Below are 12705 nucleotides of genomic sequence, written 5' to 3'. Positions count from 1 at the left end.
ATTGATGATAACGAGGTTTTGCGGATATTGCGATGGCCTTTTCCTATAGGCTTTTAATTACATGAAGGCAAGTAGGTCATACAGGTCTTGGCATAATATAACTCTGATATGAAGTCTTACCGGGAAAATGACACTATTCTTGTTTGTTGGCGCTCCAAATATGCTTGGTTAGGGAACGCAGCATTACCCGTGTTCTACCGTCCATTCGTCTTTTGCATATGTGGCTTCCAATCACCTTCCTAACATCTAAATAAATTCTAGTTAATTCGGCTAATAGCAGTATCAAAGACCTTTGTTCAAAAATGTCTCACTGAACTTGGTTGTTGTTGTTGTAGTTTTAGGGTTTAACACCATTTTTCAGCACACGATAGGCTATACATGGCGGCCGGTATTAATGGTGGAGGAAGAACCCGGGAAAACACCGGGAAGAACCACCGACCAACGAGAAGCTACTGGCAAGCTTTCTCACATACCCACAATAACCGAATCCGAGACTCGAACCCACGCAGAGGTGAGATGGCAGTAATCCGTAACGGACGGAGAGCGCTTTAGACCACACGGCCACTCGGGGCCCCACTGAACTTGGTACTACGAAAGCTACATTACTTGATCAGATTGGTTCAAAACTCTGAAAAACGTCTACCTCGGCTATTGCAGAAAGCATAACATTAATAATCAATTTAAGTATCGCAACCTCATCTATCTCCATAACAAGGAAAGCTGCAAAAGACATGACGATTTACAAATAAAGTTCTGAGGATGATGCAAATATGTACCATCCAATTTCAATATTTACCAAACTTATAAAATTGATTGAAAAAGATTCATTGGTTTATGTCATAATTAACCAAATACTTGCGGTTACATCCTTACCAATGAAGTTTTAGGCAGCCTCATTTGTGTGACACTGCCCTGATCTTCCTTACTGATAAATGGTTACAAGCACTTGATGATCTGTACTTCTATATTTCAGGAAAGCCTTTAACTCGGCGGATCATATAATTTTGAGAAAACTTGAAATTTACCATCATATCATCATTTTGAGGAAACTGAAAATTTACCTATGTAATGTAAGCGCAGCTGAATCGTTTACTTCATACTTAAATAAGAGAACACAACGCATTTATATAAATTACGTTCTGTCTGCAACTGGAACAATTATATATGTAGTTCCACAAAGCTCAACGCGAGGTCCATTAATACTTATATTATTTATAAATAACCTACCACTTTAATTAGGGGACTCTATTTCATAGACAGATCTCTGTGCAGACGACAAAATATTATCATACATGGAAAACACAAACCAAGCATCGGAATTATTTTTTACATTCTGCCCTGAACAAACTGGACATTTGGCATAGTAGTTAATATTGGTAAAATTGTTGTTGTTGTTGTGGGTTTTAACGCCATTTTTTCAGCGCTCGATAGGCTATGCATGGCGGCCAGTATTAATGGTGGAGGAAGAACCAGGGAAAACCTCGGGAAGAACCACCGACGCACGAGAAGCTACTGGCAAGCTTTCTCACATACCCACATTGGCCGAATCCTAGGCTCGAACCCACACAGGCGGAGGTGAGATTGGTAAAATTGAAATATTACTCATCTCAACAAAGCAAAACGCGGAACATAATGAAGGTGATAAAATATGTCTAATGTGGAAGGATAAAAATATGTCATGATATAGTACTTGGTGTTTTTGTAGATAATAATCTATCATGGACCGAATACATAAAATAAATCAGTAACGAATATATTTCAGTTTTATGGCTTCTCAGTAGGCTAAGACATTTTATCTCAGAAAAGTACAGGCTACTATTTTACTTTTAGCCCTATTAAGATTACTAGAATACTGAAATGGGATAATTCAAAGTCATGAAATAGCACAGCTATCACATCTTCAACAAGGCTAATATCAGGTCAGACAGTAAACTTAGAAAGTTATCTGACAAGTTAAAACTCTTACCTATTAAAGACCGAAACCATTTGAGAAAGTCAATGTCCAATATATCAAATCAATTGTAGTCACTATTCCAGTACATGCTACATGGTAACACTCCTCACGTGCGATCCACGTTACGCAAACGAATAAAATACACAAATAAGAAGTTTCACTAGAAGCTTCCAGTGCTCGAGAACTTTGCTCTGGAATGGTATTCCAGTAGAGATTTGAAATGTCCACTTTATTTCTTTCTTCCTAACTCAATATATTTCAGTAGTTTCATAGATGTACTTAAAATTAGAACAAAAACAACAGTATTTGTATTTATGAATGCCTATGTGCACCATAAAATGTACTAAAGATATACTACCTATCGGTCTGGCCTACATGCATGTATGTTGTTGTTGTTGTTGTTGGGTTTAACGCCATTTTTCAGCACGCGATTGGCTATACATGGCGGCCAGTATTAATGGTGGAGGAAGAACCCGGGAAAGAACCACCGACCCACGAGAAGCTACTGGCAAGCTTTCTCACATACCCACATTAGCCGAATCCGAGATTCGAACCCACGCAGACAGCGGTGAGATGGCAGTGATCCGTAACGAAGAACGCTTTAGACCACTCGGCCACTCGGGGCCCCTGCATGTATGTATATTGACGACGTTGTTCATGTATGACCGAGTGTTCGTTTTAGGGGAAGAGAAGTGTGTGTGTGTGTGTGTGTGTGTGTAAGTGTTGGATTTGTAACGTAGCTCTAGCAATTTTTCAGTCATATCGCTACGATGTCTGCATTGTGGCAGTTTATAGTGATGTCTAGCATTGGGGCCGATCAGTCCTAACATTAACCTCTTAATGCTGAGCGCCAAGCGAGGCAGCTGCTAGTACCATTTTTACAGGTCTTTGGTATGACTCGGTCGGGTCGAAACCTTGAGCTCCCGCATCCGAGGCGGACTCGATAACCACTTAGGCCAACGGAGCGGTGGAGAGAAAATAAAGAATGTGAATAGATAATACTGTATATTCATGCTGCTACTGTTGCTGCTCTCTCTCTCTCTCTCTCTCTCTCTCTCTCTCATATATAAAATATAAATATGTTCCTTTCTTTGAGGGTCTCAATGTAGATTAGGTCTTCAGCTGTGTTAGCTTCTTTAAAAATGTCATTATTATTTATTCTTATTAACATCTAGATCTCGTTCATTCAAAATTGAGTGTATTATTGTCTCCAGTTCAGTCTATAAAGCTAACATTTCTTTTCTCATCATGATTTGAAATTAAAAGCTTTTTATAAAAAAGCCGGATCATATACATGAATATGATGAATAGCGGAACCTCAATACTTTCTAGGCACGGTTCTTTTCTAATCGGTATCAGTCAGTGGCTTATGATTGCGAAGGAAAATGACGTTCATTTTTGTTGTTGTTGTTGTTGCTGTGGGATAACGCCATTTTTTTTTAGCACAGAGTAGGCTATTCATGACGTCCTTAGAACCACGAACCCTTGAGACGTTACTGGAAAGCTTTCTGACAAACCCACATATCTGTATTTTTTACCACTGCCGGTCTTTTTCTTGTTCTTTGGTAGTGACCAAACAACGTTGTTTTGCTGGTACCGGCTTTCCAAAACTGGCCAAGCGATATGAACAATTTACATAACGTGTGTATTATAGTATGTATAAAACTGACTTAGAACCCAAACACATCTATCATATGGAATATCATATTTATTTAGGAAGTTACTTGCTAAATTCAGATGCTTAAAGTAGAAACATGTATGCATATTAGGATTGGGAGAAATAATGGGTACTTTGAATTACAACGGGAAATAAGGTTCTTTTGGTACAGGACGAATTCCATTTCATTTGCCTTTGTCCAAAAGTGTATTACCTTTATCCGTCTGTAGAAAAAATTTGTATCCCTTGTGAGTCATTATAATATATTAATCAAAGAAATCTTTTTTACTATATTAATTCGTCTTTCGTCTGAGGCAATCTTTGATAAATCGTACGAATGGTGAATGATACACTTAATGGTAGTAACACCTTTTTAATATTGTACTTTGATTCTTTATAGGAAATTGTGTATGTATACGCATGCTGTGTGCCACATTTTATTTTTGTACACCATGGCCACCTGTATTTACTTGTATTTTGTGATTTGGGCCGGTGGCCTAAGTTACTGTTTAAAGCATTTTAGTGAAAATCTCGTATTGATACGGTTCTCCGTTCAGGTGGAATAGTTATAAAACATTTTCAAGATGGTTGCTGTGGCGGCCATATTGGATGTCCGAGTAGCACTGCTATCATTCTGGAGCAATCAGACATGAGAAGTCTCTTAGTGAAAACCCAATATTGATATGGCCATTTATTCAAGTGAATTAACGAGAACAAGATTTTCAAGATGGTCATTGTGGCGGTCATATTGGACAGCCGATCGGTGTTTATGAGCAACTAGGCATAAATAGGAAGTCTTTTAGTCAAAATTGCATGTTCATATGACTGTCCATTCAAAACAACTTATGATAACAAGATTTTCAAGAGGGCTGCCCTGGCGGCCCTAATGGACGTCATATTGGCAACATTTTTATGTAGAATAAACTAAACATCATATAACCCATTTTAGTGAAAAAACTCATGTTGGTATGACCATCGATTCAGGATGAGTAACGAAAACAAACTTTCCAAGATGGCTGCCATAACAGCTATATTGGACATTCAATTTGCAAATTCGTGAAAATTCGGTGATGATCATCCATTCAGGAAACGTGGCACTAACAAATCCTTCAAGACGGACGCAGTGGCAGCCATACTGGATGTCCTATTAGTACCGTTTTCATTTAGGATTAAATAAACCATGGGATGAATATGTGTCTAAAGTTTCGAGGCAATCGTCCAAGTAGTTTAAAACGTCGAGTGATAACAAACTTGTGCTTACGCATAGACTTACGGCGGAACGCAGACAACATATCATCCCATAAGCTCTTCACGTATATGATCAGCGGAGTTAAAAAAAAGATATTAGTGCTGAGATGCGATCAGATAATGTATATCCAGACCTGGCTTCAAGTCTTTCACATAAATGTATAATCAATACAGAAACGATCCTAATCATTAACGCATACCATCATTGCAGATCTTGCTTCATGATTATTGGAGCTGAACCTATTTTCTGCGAATAGACGCGAATTCTAGAAGCTATAAGGAGTCACTCAATTCCATATGCATTCTACGGATACATATTAATCATATATGTCGGTATGCTGTTATGATAAACAAATGAACGACAACACATTTGATGAATCCAGGATATTTGCTTTGTACAAAATCGTAATCATACAAATGACATGCACTGCTTGCCAATTAAGGTCATTGGTAATGTTTGCGTTTTTATTATTATTTAAATGCGACCAAGGTGTAGGAGAGAGAAGAGCAACTGAAGGTAAGAAATATAATTGTATGTAAACATGTAATATTTCACAAATTATTCCTGTATAGTAAGTGTTGGCTGTAATGTCTGCCCAACTCTAAAATATAAGCCAATATATTTGTAGCAAGGAACAAGTTCAATAGGTTTTCTTTGAAAAACCCAACCTCCGTTTGCTTAAGTTATCCCCCCTTTTCTATAAACAATGATTTTTGTTTTATCGAGGATGAGCATCATACCAGTTTTATCTCAGAAACGTTTAATGACATTAATTTGTTGTTACGGAAGTTCTACTTTATCAGCACAGTTAAATTCATATCAGCATAAAGTACTGCAAAAATGTCATCAATATCTTCTCAGTTAAATACATCTGTATTATATTCTAACTTACTTTGTTAATAAAATTGTTAATAAAGTGGTTAAACATAACAGGACTTAAAACACACCCGTGTCTTGTACCTAACGTGAATTCGAAATAAGGAGTTAAACCTTTACGTGTTTTCGGACACATCTTTTCAGGTTTCTATACTTATCTATTAAAATGTCCACAACTTTACCATTCATACCCTTACGTACTAAGGACAGCCATAAGTTGTCATGCTGCACTTTATCAAAAGCATTTTTAAAATCGACAAAAAGACAATAAAATCATACCTTTTTCTTTAAAACATATTTTTGAATTAAAGCCTGAGTAATGAACATCTTGTTGTATGCGACGTTTTTTCCCCTAAACCCTTCTTGTGCTTTGTCTATCAGCCCAATGTCTTCCGCTGACGTATATACCAACAGTCAAAATATCAGTCAAGATCCAGCATAGAGTATCAATAAGGGAGATGCCTCTGTAATTCATTGCATCGCTCTTGTCAACACACTTATATATAGTAGAACAGATAATGTTCTACTCCCGCTGTTTAGGAAATATAGCCGGATTCAAAGATTTTGTTAAATAGAGCGTAACGAATGTTAAGATTGGTTCAGTCGTGCACAGATAAAAGGGAGCAATTATTATATCAGGTTCCCTAGGTTTTGTTTTTGATTTTAAGTAAACTCAGAATTTCTCAATTTATAATACGAGTATTTAAGTACTCATCCTAAGCGCGATGAAGTTCTTTACTACAAATACTGTCGGAGCCATATGACTTGGACAAGACTTCTTCAATTAAGATATAAAATATTCATAGCAACGTTTGGGGTTAGATATGAGCCACTTCATGTTGAGAATAACGTATTTCATGTTTCAAAAGATGCCAAAATTGCAGAGGGTTTCTCCTGGCTTGAGCTAATTTATTCATTTGGGACTCGCCAGTGTATCGTTTCTTAAGTGCAATGATTGATATAAACGCTAATTTATGCTTTCAATAATACCTCACGTTAGCTTCAGCATTTAAGAATCTAAAGCATCGTAAACGGTAATTTTAATATATTTTCCTATTCACATTCTGTATTAGACCAGGAGGTTGTGTTGTTATCACATTAGGCGCTTTGCCTCTAGTCTGAACAATCGAACCTATACTTTTGCTATAATTTAGCTAATATTCTAAGGGAGAAGTCAAAGTAATTTTCAAGATATTTGAAAAGACCACTCCTTATGCCCTCATAAGCTGTTCCAAACATTCTTGCAAATGATTGTTTATCGTCGTCAGTAAGACATTCCAATTTAATGAAAGTATTATTATATTATTAGTTTTCTCGTCATTCAAATGAGTTTGGTGATCATCAACATTCACGGTGGTTTGGGAAGTGCTACCTTAATATCCCACATATTAACTTTTTTTTGTATAAGTGAACAATATATATAGAAACATGTGTGGGTTCATGTTGCGCTATGCAAATGGACCATTTGTATCAAAGAAGAGTTTTACATTCATAACATGAACATTCAGATATATGCATGAATCTATTGGAAATAAGTCAGAACTGTTATATACTTTATCATGTTTTGTATGCATGAATCTATTGGAAATAAGCCAGAACTGTTATATACTTTATCATGTTTTGTATGTCTCGGCATTACGAAATTATTCGCATCATAATTAACATTCATCCGTACACAAAGTCAAAGTGTATAGATGTATTAAGGTACCTAGTTGGACCTGAATGAAAATGGGGCCAGTAGTATGGCTGCCATGACGATTGTCACTACTCTCCTTGAATGAAGGATCATTATCACATGGCGTTTTCACCTAAAGACTTTTAATACTGTCTACTGGTCCTAAATGAAGATGGTGCCAAGCTGACATCCGATATGTGTACCCCGGAAGCTAATTTGAAACTTTTGTTATTGCTGAATAATATCAAAGATGGTTTCAACAATCAACAATTAAAAGGAAGAGATGTTCTTGTCTTGAATTCCAGGAAATTCTTTCGGCCAGTAGAGCGCAGTCCGTTCAAGCTACTCGTATTTTTGTGGGGGATTTTTTTATGGTTTATGTTGGTCGATTGGTTGGATAATTGGTTGTTACTATTGTTTATGTTTCGCATGAGTACAGTTCCGTGATGCTAAACTGCATTACGAGATGAATTAATGATAACTCGTCCTTTTCTCTTCAGAAATCGCATAGATATTTGTTATTCAGAGCTTAATTATTATTGTTTCTTAGATCCTATACTTGCGATTAAAGTATATTTCGCTTTGAAAAGCAGTGGATAAAATACTTACGTTTTGTTAATATTGATATATGTTGAAATCTTATCATTACTTATAACCTTAAGGATCATTTGGCATATTTCATTTAATACAACCAGACACACACACACACACACAGAGACATACATACATACATACATATATATATATATATATATATATATATATATATATATATATATATATATATATATATATATATATATATATTCTACGCAGTCACCCCGCAGCTGCGGAGTATATTAACATTTTATGTAAATTGGTAATGATAAAACATACATCTGCCTTTATCTCGAAGCGTAATTAATACTAGAGTGAAATGTCAACGGTTATCAGATTCAAATGTTGGCTTGTTACATTCGGACGGCCTTAGGCTTTTTTTTTAAATATAACTTGAAAACAAAACATACTACATGATTTTATCAACAATGCTATGTCTTTGTACGAAGTCATTAATACCAGTTTTATCTGGTTTGAATTTTTGCCGTCAGCATAGTTTGTTGTTTTTTTTTTTCGTCCAAATGCAAAACTCAGTAAACGTAAGTTATGAATATTGTACGGTCTTTACACCTGATTTTACTAAACTATGGATCGATATAGAAGTATTAAGCAGCACACCTTTCTGCACGTGGCTTCCGTCATGGGTAATTGGATCCAATCCGAAAGCAAATACCTTTATTACATATCAAATTCGACACGCAATATCAGGATTCTATACCTTTTGTAATAACGTTTTTTACAAATGGCAAGATTTAAACCACTGACATGCTACGTTACATGGATTGCATATGGTTGTACGTCCAGAGTTAAATGTTTCATTGATTGCATATGGTTGTACGTCCAAAGTTAAATGTTACATGGATTGCATATGGTTGTACGTCCAAAGTTAAATGTTACATGAATTGCATATGGTTGCACGTCCAGAGTTAAATGTTACATGGATTGCATATGGTTGTACGTCCAAAGTTAAATGTTACATGGATTGCATATGGTTGCACGTCCAGAGTTAAATGTTACATGGATTGCATATGGTTGTACGTCCAAAGTTAAATGTTTCATTGATTGCATATGGTTGCACGTCCAGAGTTAAATGTTACATGGATTGCATATGGTTGCACGTCCAGAGTTAAATGTTACATGTATTGCATATGGTTACACGTCCAGAGTTAAATGTTACATGTATTGCATATGGTTGTACGTCCAAAGTTAAATGTTACATGAATTGCATATGGTTGTACCTCCAAAGTTAATTGTTACGTGGATTGCATATGGCTGTACGTCCAAAGTTAAATGTTACATGGATTGCATATGGTTGTACGTCCAAAGTTAAATGTTACATGGATTGCATATGGTTGTACGTCCAAAGTTAAATGTTACATGGATTGCATATGGTTGTACGTCCAAAGTTAAATGTTACATGGATTGCATATGGTTGTACGTCCAAAGTTAAATGTTACATGGATTGCATATGGTTATACGTCCAAAGTTAAATGTTACATGGATTGGATATGGTTGTACGTCCAAAGTTAAATGTTACATGGATTGGATATGGTTATACGTCCGAAGTTAAATGTTACATGAAACTGAGTATTTGCATACATGGTATCCATGAGATTGGGAGGTGGGTGGGTATCGGAATTTTACATCAGTAAGCTACGATATACGGCACATATGTAGTGAACAAATCAAGTAAAATGATATTTATAACATGGCGAAAATCTATATTTATACATGTAGTGTGTTATTTATGTTTTAATACAATTAGAGCTGAACATAGACTTTGCATTCACAGATAGATTACAACTATGTAAAGAAGAACACCGTGTTTAAGTTTGTGGCTTTAGTATTGAATTTTATCTTTATCGATGGAATTCCATACTTTTAACTGTCATGATAGTTAAATGAATGCCATACATAACTGTCATGATGGTCAGTGGAATGCCATAAATGTAACTGTAATAACAGTCAAAGAAATTCCATGTATTGAAATGTCGTGATAGCCATTGGACTGTCATAACTGTAACTGTCGTGATTGGCAATGGAAATCCATACCATATTGTCGTGATAGTCAATGAAACGGCATACTTCTGGCATGACATTCAAAGAAATGTCATGCCAGTAATGGTCATGATAGTCAATGGAATGTCATATTTATAGTTGTCATGATAGTTAATGGAAGGCCATACTTGTAACTGTCATGATAACCAATAGTATGCCATGCATGTAACTGTAATGACAGTCAAAGGAATAACATGCTTGTAACTGTCATGATTGTGCATGAAATGCCATACATATTATTGCCATGACAGTCAAATGAATGCCATACATGTAATTGTCAAAATAATTAATGGAATGCGATACTTTTAACTGTCATGATTGCCATACATATTATTGCCATGACAGTCAAATGAATGCCATACATGTAATTGTCAAAATAATTAATGGAATGCGATACTTTTAACTGTCATGATTGTCAATGGAATGATAAAGCATAACTGTCATGATAGTCAATGGAATGTCATACAATAGCTGTCATGATAGTGGAATAGCATTGTTGTTACTATCATAGTTGTCATAGGAATGCCATACTTGTAACTATCTCTGGAATGTCATACTTAAGACTGCGATGATAGTGAATGGAATGTCACACTTGTAAATGTTATGACAGTCAAAGAAATGCCATACCTATAACTGTCATTATAGTCCATATAATTCCATACATGTGACTGTCATAATAGTCAGTGAAATGCCGTACTTGTAACTGTGTAAGTCAGTGGAATGTCCTCCTTGTAACTGTCATGATAGTCAATTAAATGCAATACTTGTAACTGGCATGATAGTCAATTAAATGCAATACTTGTAACTGGCATGATAGACATTAGAATGCCATACTTGTAACTCATGGTAATTAATGGAAAGCCGTACTTGTAACTGTCAAGATAGTTACTGGAATGCCATAATAATATATATACTGTCATTTTAGTCGATGGAATGCCATGCCGAAACTCTCGTGATAGTCACTTGAATGCCCCATACCTATGACTGCAAAGATAGTGAATAGAATGGCACACCAGTAAATGTTATGACGTTAAAAGAAATGCCATATCCATAACTGTCATAACAGTCCATAGAATACCATATCTATGACTGTCATGATAGTCATTGGAATGCCATATATGATACTGTCATACTAGTCAGTGGAATACCGTACTTGTAACTGTCAGGATAGTCAAAGGAATGCTTTCCTTGTAACTGTCATGATAGACAATGGAATGTCATACTTGTAACTCATGATAGTTAATGGAAAGCCATACGTGTAGCTGTAACGATAGTCACTGGAATGATATATCATTACTGTCATGACAGTAAATAGAATGTGATGCTTGTAACTGAGAATGAACTCAGCAATGTATTATATTCCTTGACCCTGGCTGTGAACAGGTCTTTAAACCGGAACTTGATTGACCATTTATGAGCCTTATTGTTTTGATAGCATGGTCAGATGTTACCTCCCGAATTTTAATTCTTATCGCTAAAATTCATATAAGGATTGAACATTTATTTATTTTACGTTCAATAATGTATGAACCGGAAAAACTTTGTGCAAACCGCTTGATCCGCAAAGTTTGAACAACGTTTTTTCGGTTCATAATTGAATATAAAAATAATCTTGTAAATCATTAAAATCAACTTTTAATTGTAATAAAGACATGATCAGGAAAAATCTTTTAAAAAGTGTATTAAATGTCTTCTAACTTGATATGCATACAGCCAATCAGAGGACGGCAAACAGCTGTCTGACAGCCAATCAGAGTACGGCAAACAGCTGCCTGTTAATATGAGACGCGGTTACCTTCGGTCACTAATCATGACATGAATAGCTTCCATTGGATTCTATAGTCAAAGTATCCGAAGTAAAACCCATGGTGTGCATATACGAATATGATTGAACTGCAACAACAATTTTGATTTGGCTAATTACTTTTACCCTCATTTCCTGCTGTCGAAATTTGGGAGTAGCGCTTACTTGACGTAACTTGTGTACGACATTCGCTATTTAAGAAATATGTTTTATTCCTAACTTGGGCAGTATAGTCTATAGTTTCTGGAACAAGTGTGAAACATAACTCGCTCAAATGATTTTTCAGTACGTTAAAAACAGCTGACGAAATAATTTCCGCGATAATAGAAATATCTTCCACGGCTCATCTTCATCAGTTGTCACCCTCACAGCAGGCACAACGGTCCTCCAGAACGTGGGCAAGCTTCCACGGATTCGCAACCATCTTTAAAACAAAAAAAAACACCTAAAAGTTGTATGATATGACAGGCAATTACATCCATAACGTTTTCAAACTCGTACTAGATAACAATCGGAGAGTTTCCTAAGAACGCCCGGATTTTAATATACGATCTTTGTAGCAGAAATATTCTCTTTCTGGGACATTTGTTTTACATCATTGTCACTTCATATTGTTACGCCACACGAATAACTCTGAGAGTGTCAGGCGTGCTGCACGTACAGCTGCAGATCATTTTATAGAATATTGTTTTGCCTATCGATCGGTATTAAACTCACAGGTTCAAAATAAAACAAAAAGTGGTAACAAAATATTTAAATCTTTTCAAATCAAATTCCCTCGTGTACATACATACATACATACATACATACATACATACATACATACAAGATTTTC

The 12705-nt window shown here is 35.8% G+C and overlaps 1 protein-coding gene across 1 annotated transcript in view; it reads left to right on the top strand.

Moving 5' to 3' along the window:
- LOC149803847 (uncharacterized) overlaps positions 1-12705 on the top strand; it is a 156014-nt gene that overhangs the window by 101198 nt on the left and 42111 nt on the right. The window lies entirely within an intron of this gene.

Source organism: Sinohyriopsis cumingii, chromosome 3 (assembly GCF_028554795.1).
Source record: "Sinohyriopsis cumingii isolate HCF-2022 chromosome 3, ASM2855479v2, whole genome shotgun sequence".
In the NCBI taxonomy this organism is placed as follows: Eukaryota; Metazoa; Mollusca; class Bivalvia; order Unionida; family Unionidae; genus Sinohyriopsis; species Sinohyriopsis cumingii.
The sequence above is the reverse complement of the archived record's forward strand: the minus strand, read 5'-3'. Positions and strand labels throughout refer to the sequence as shown.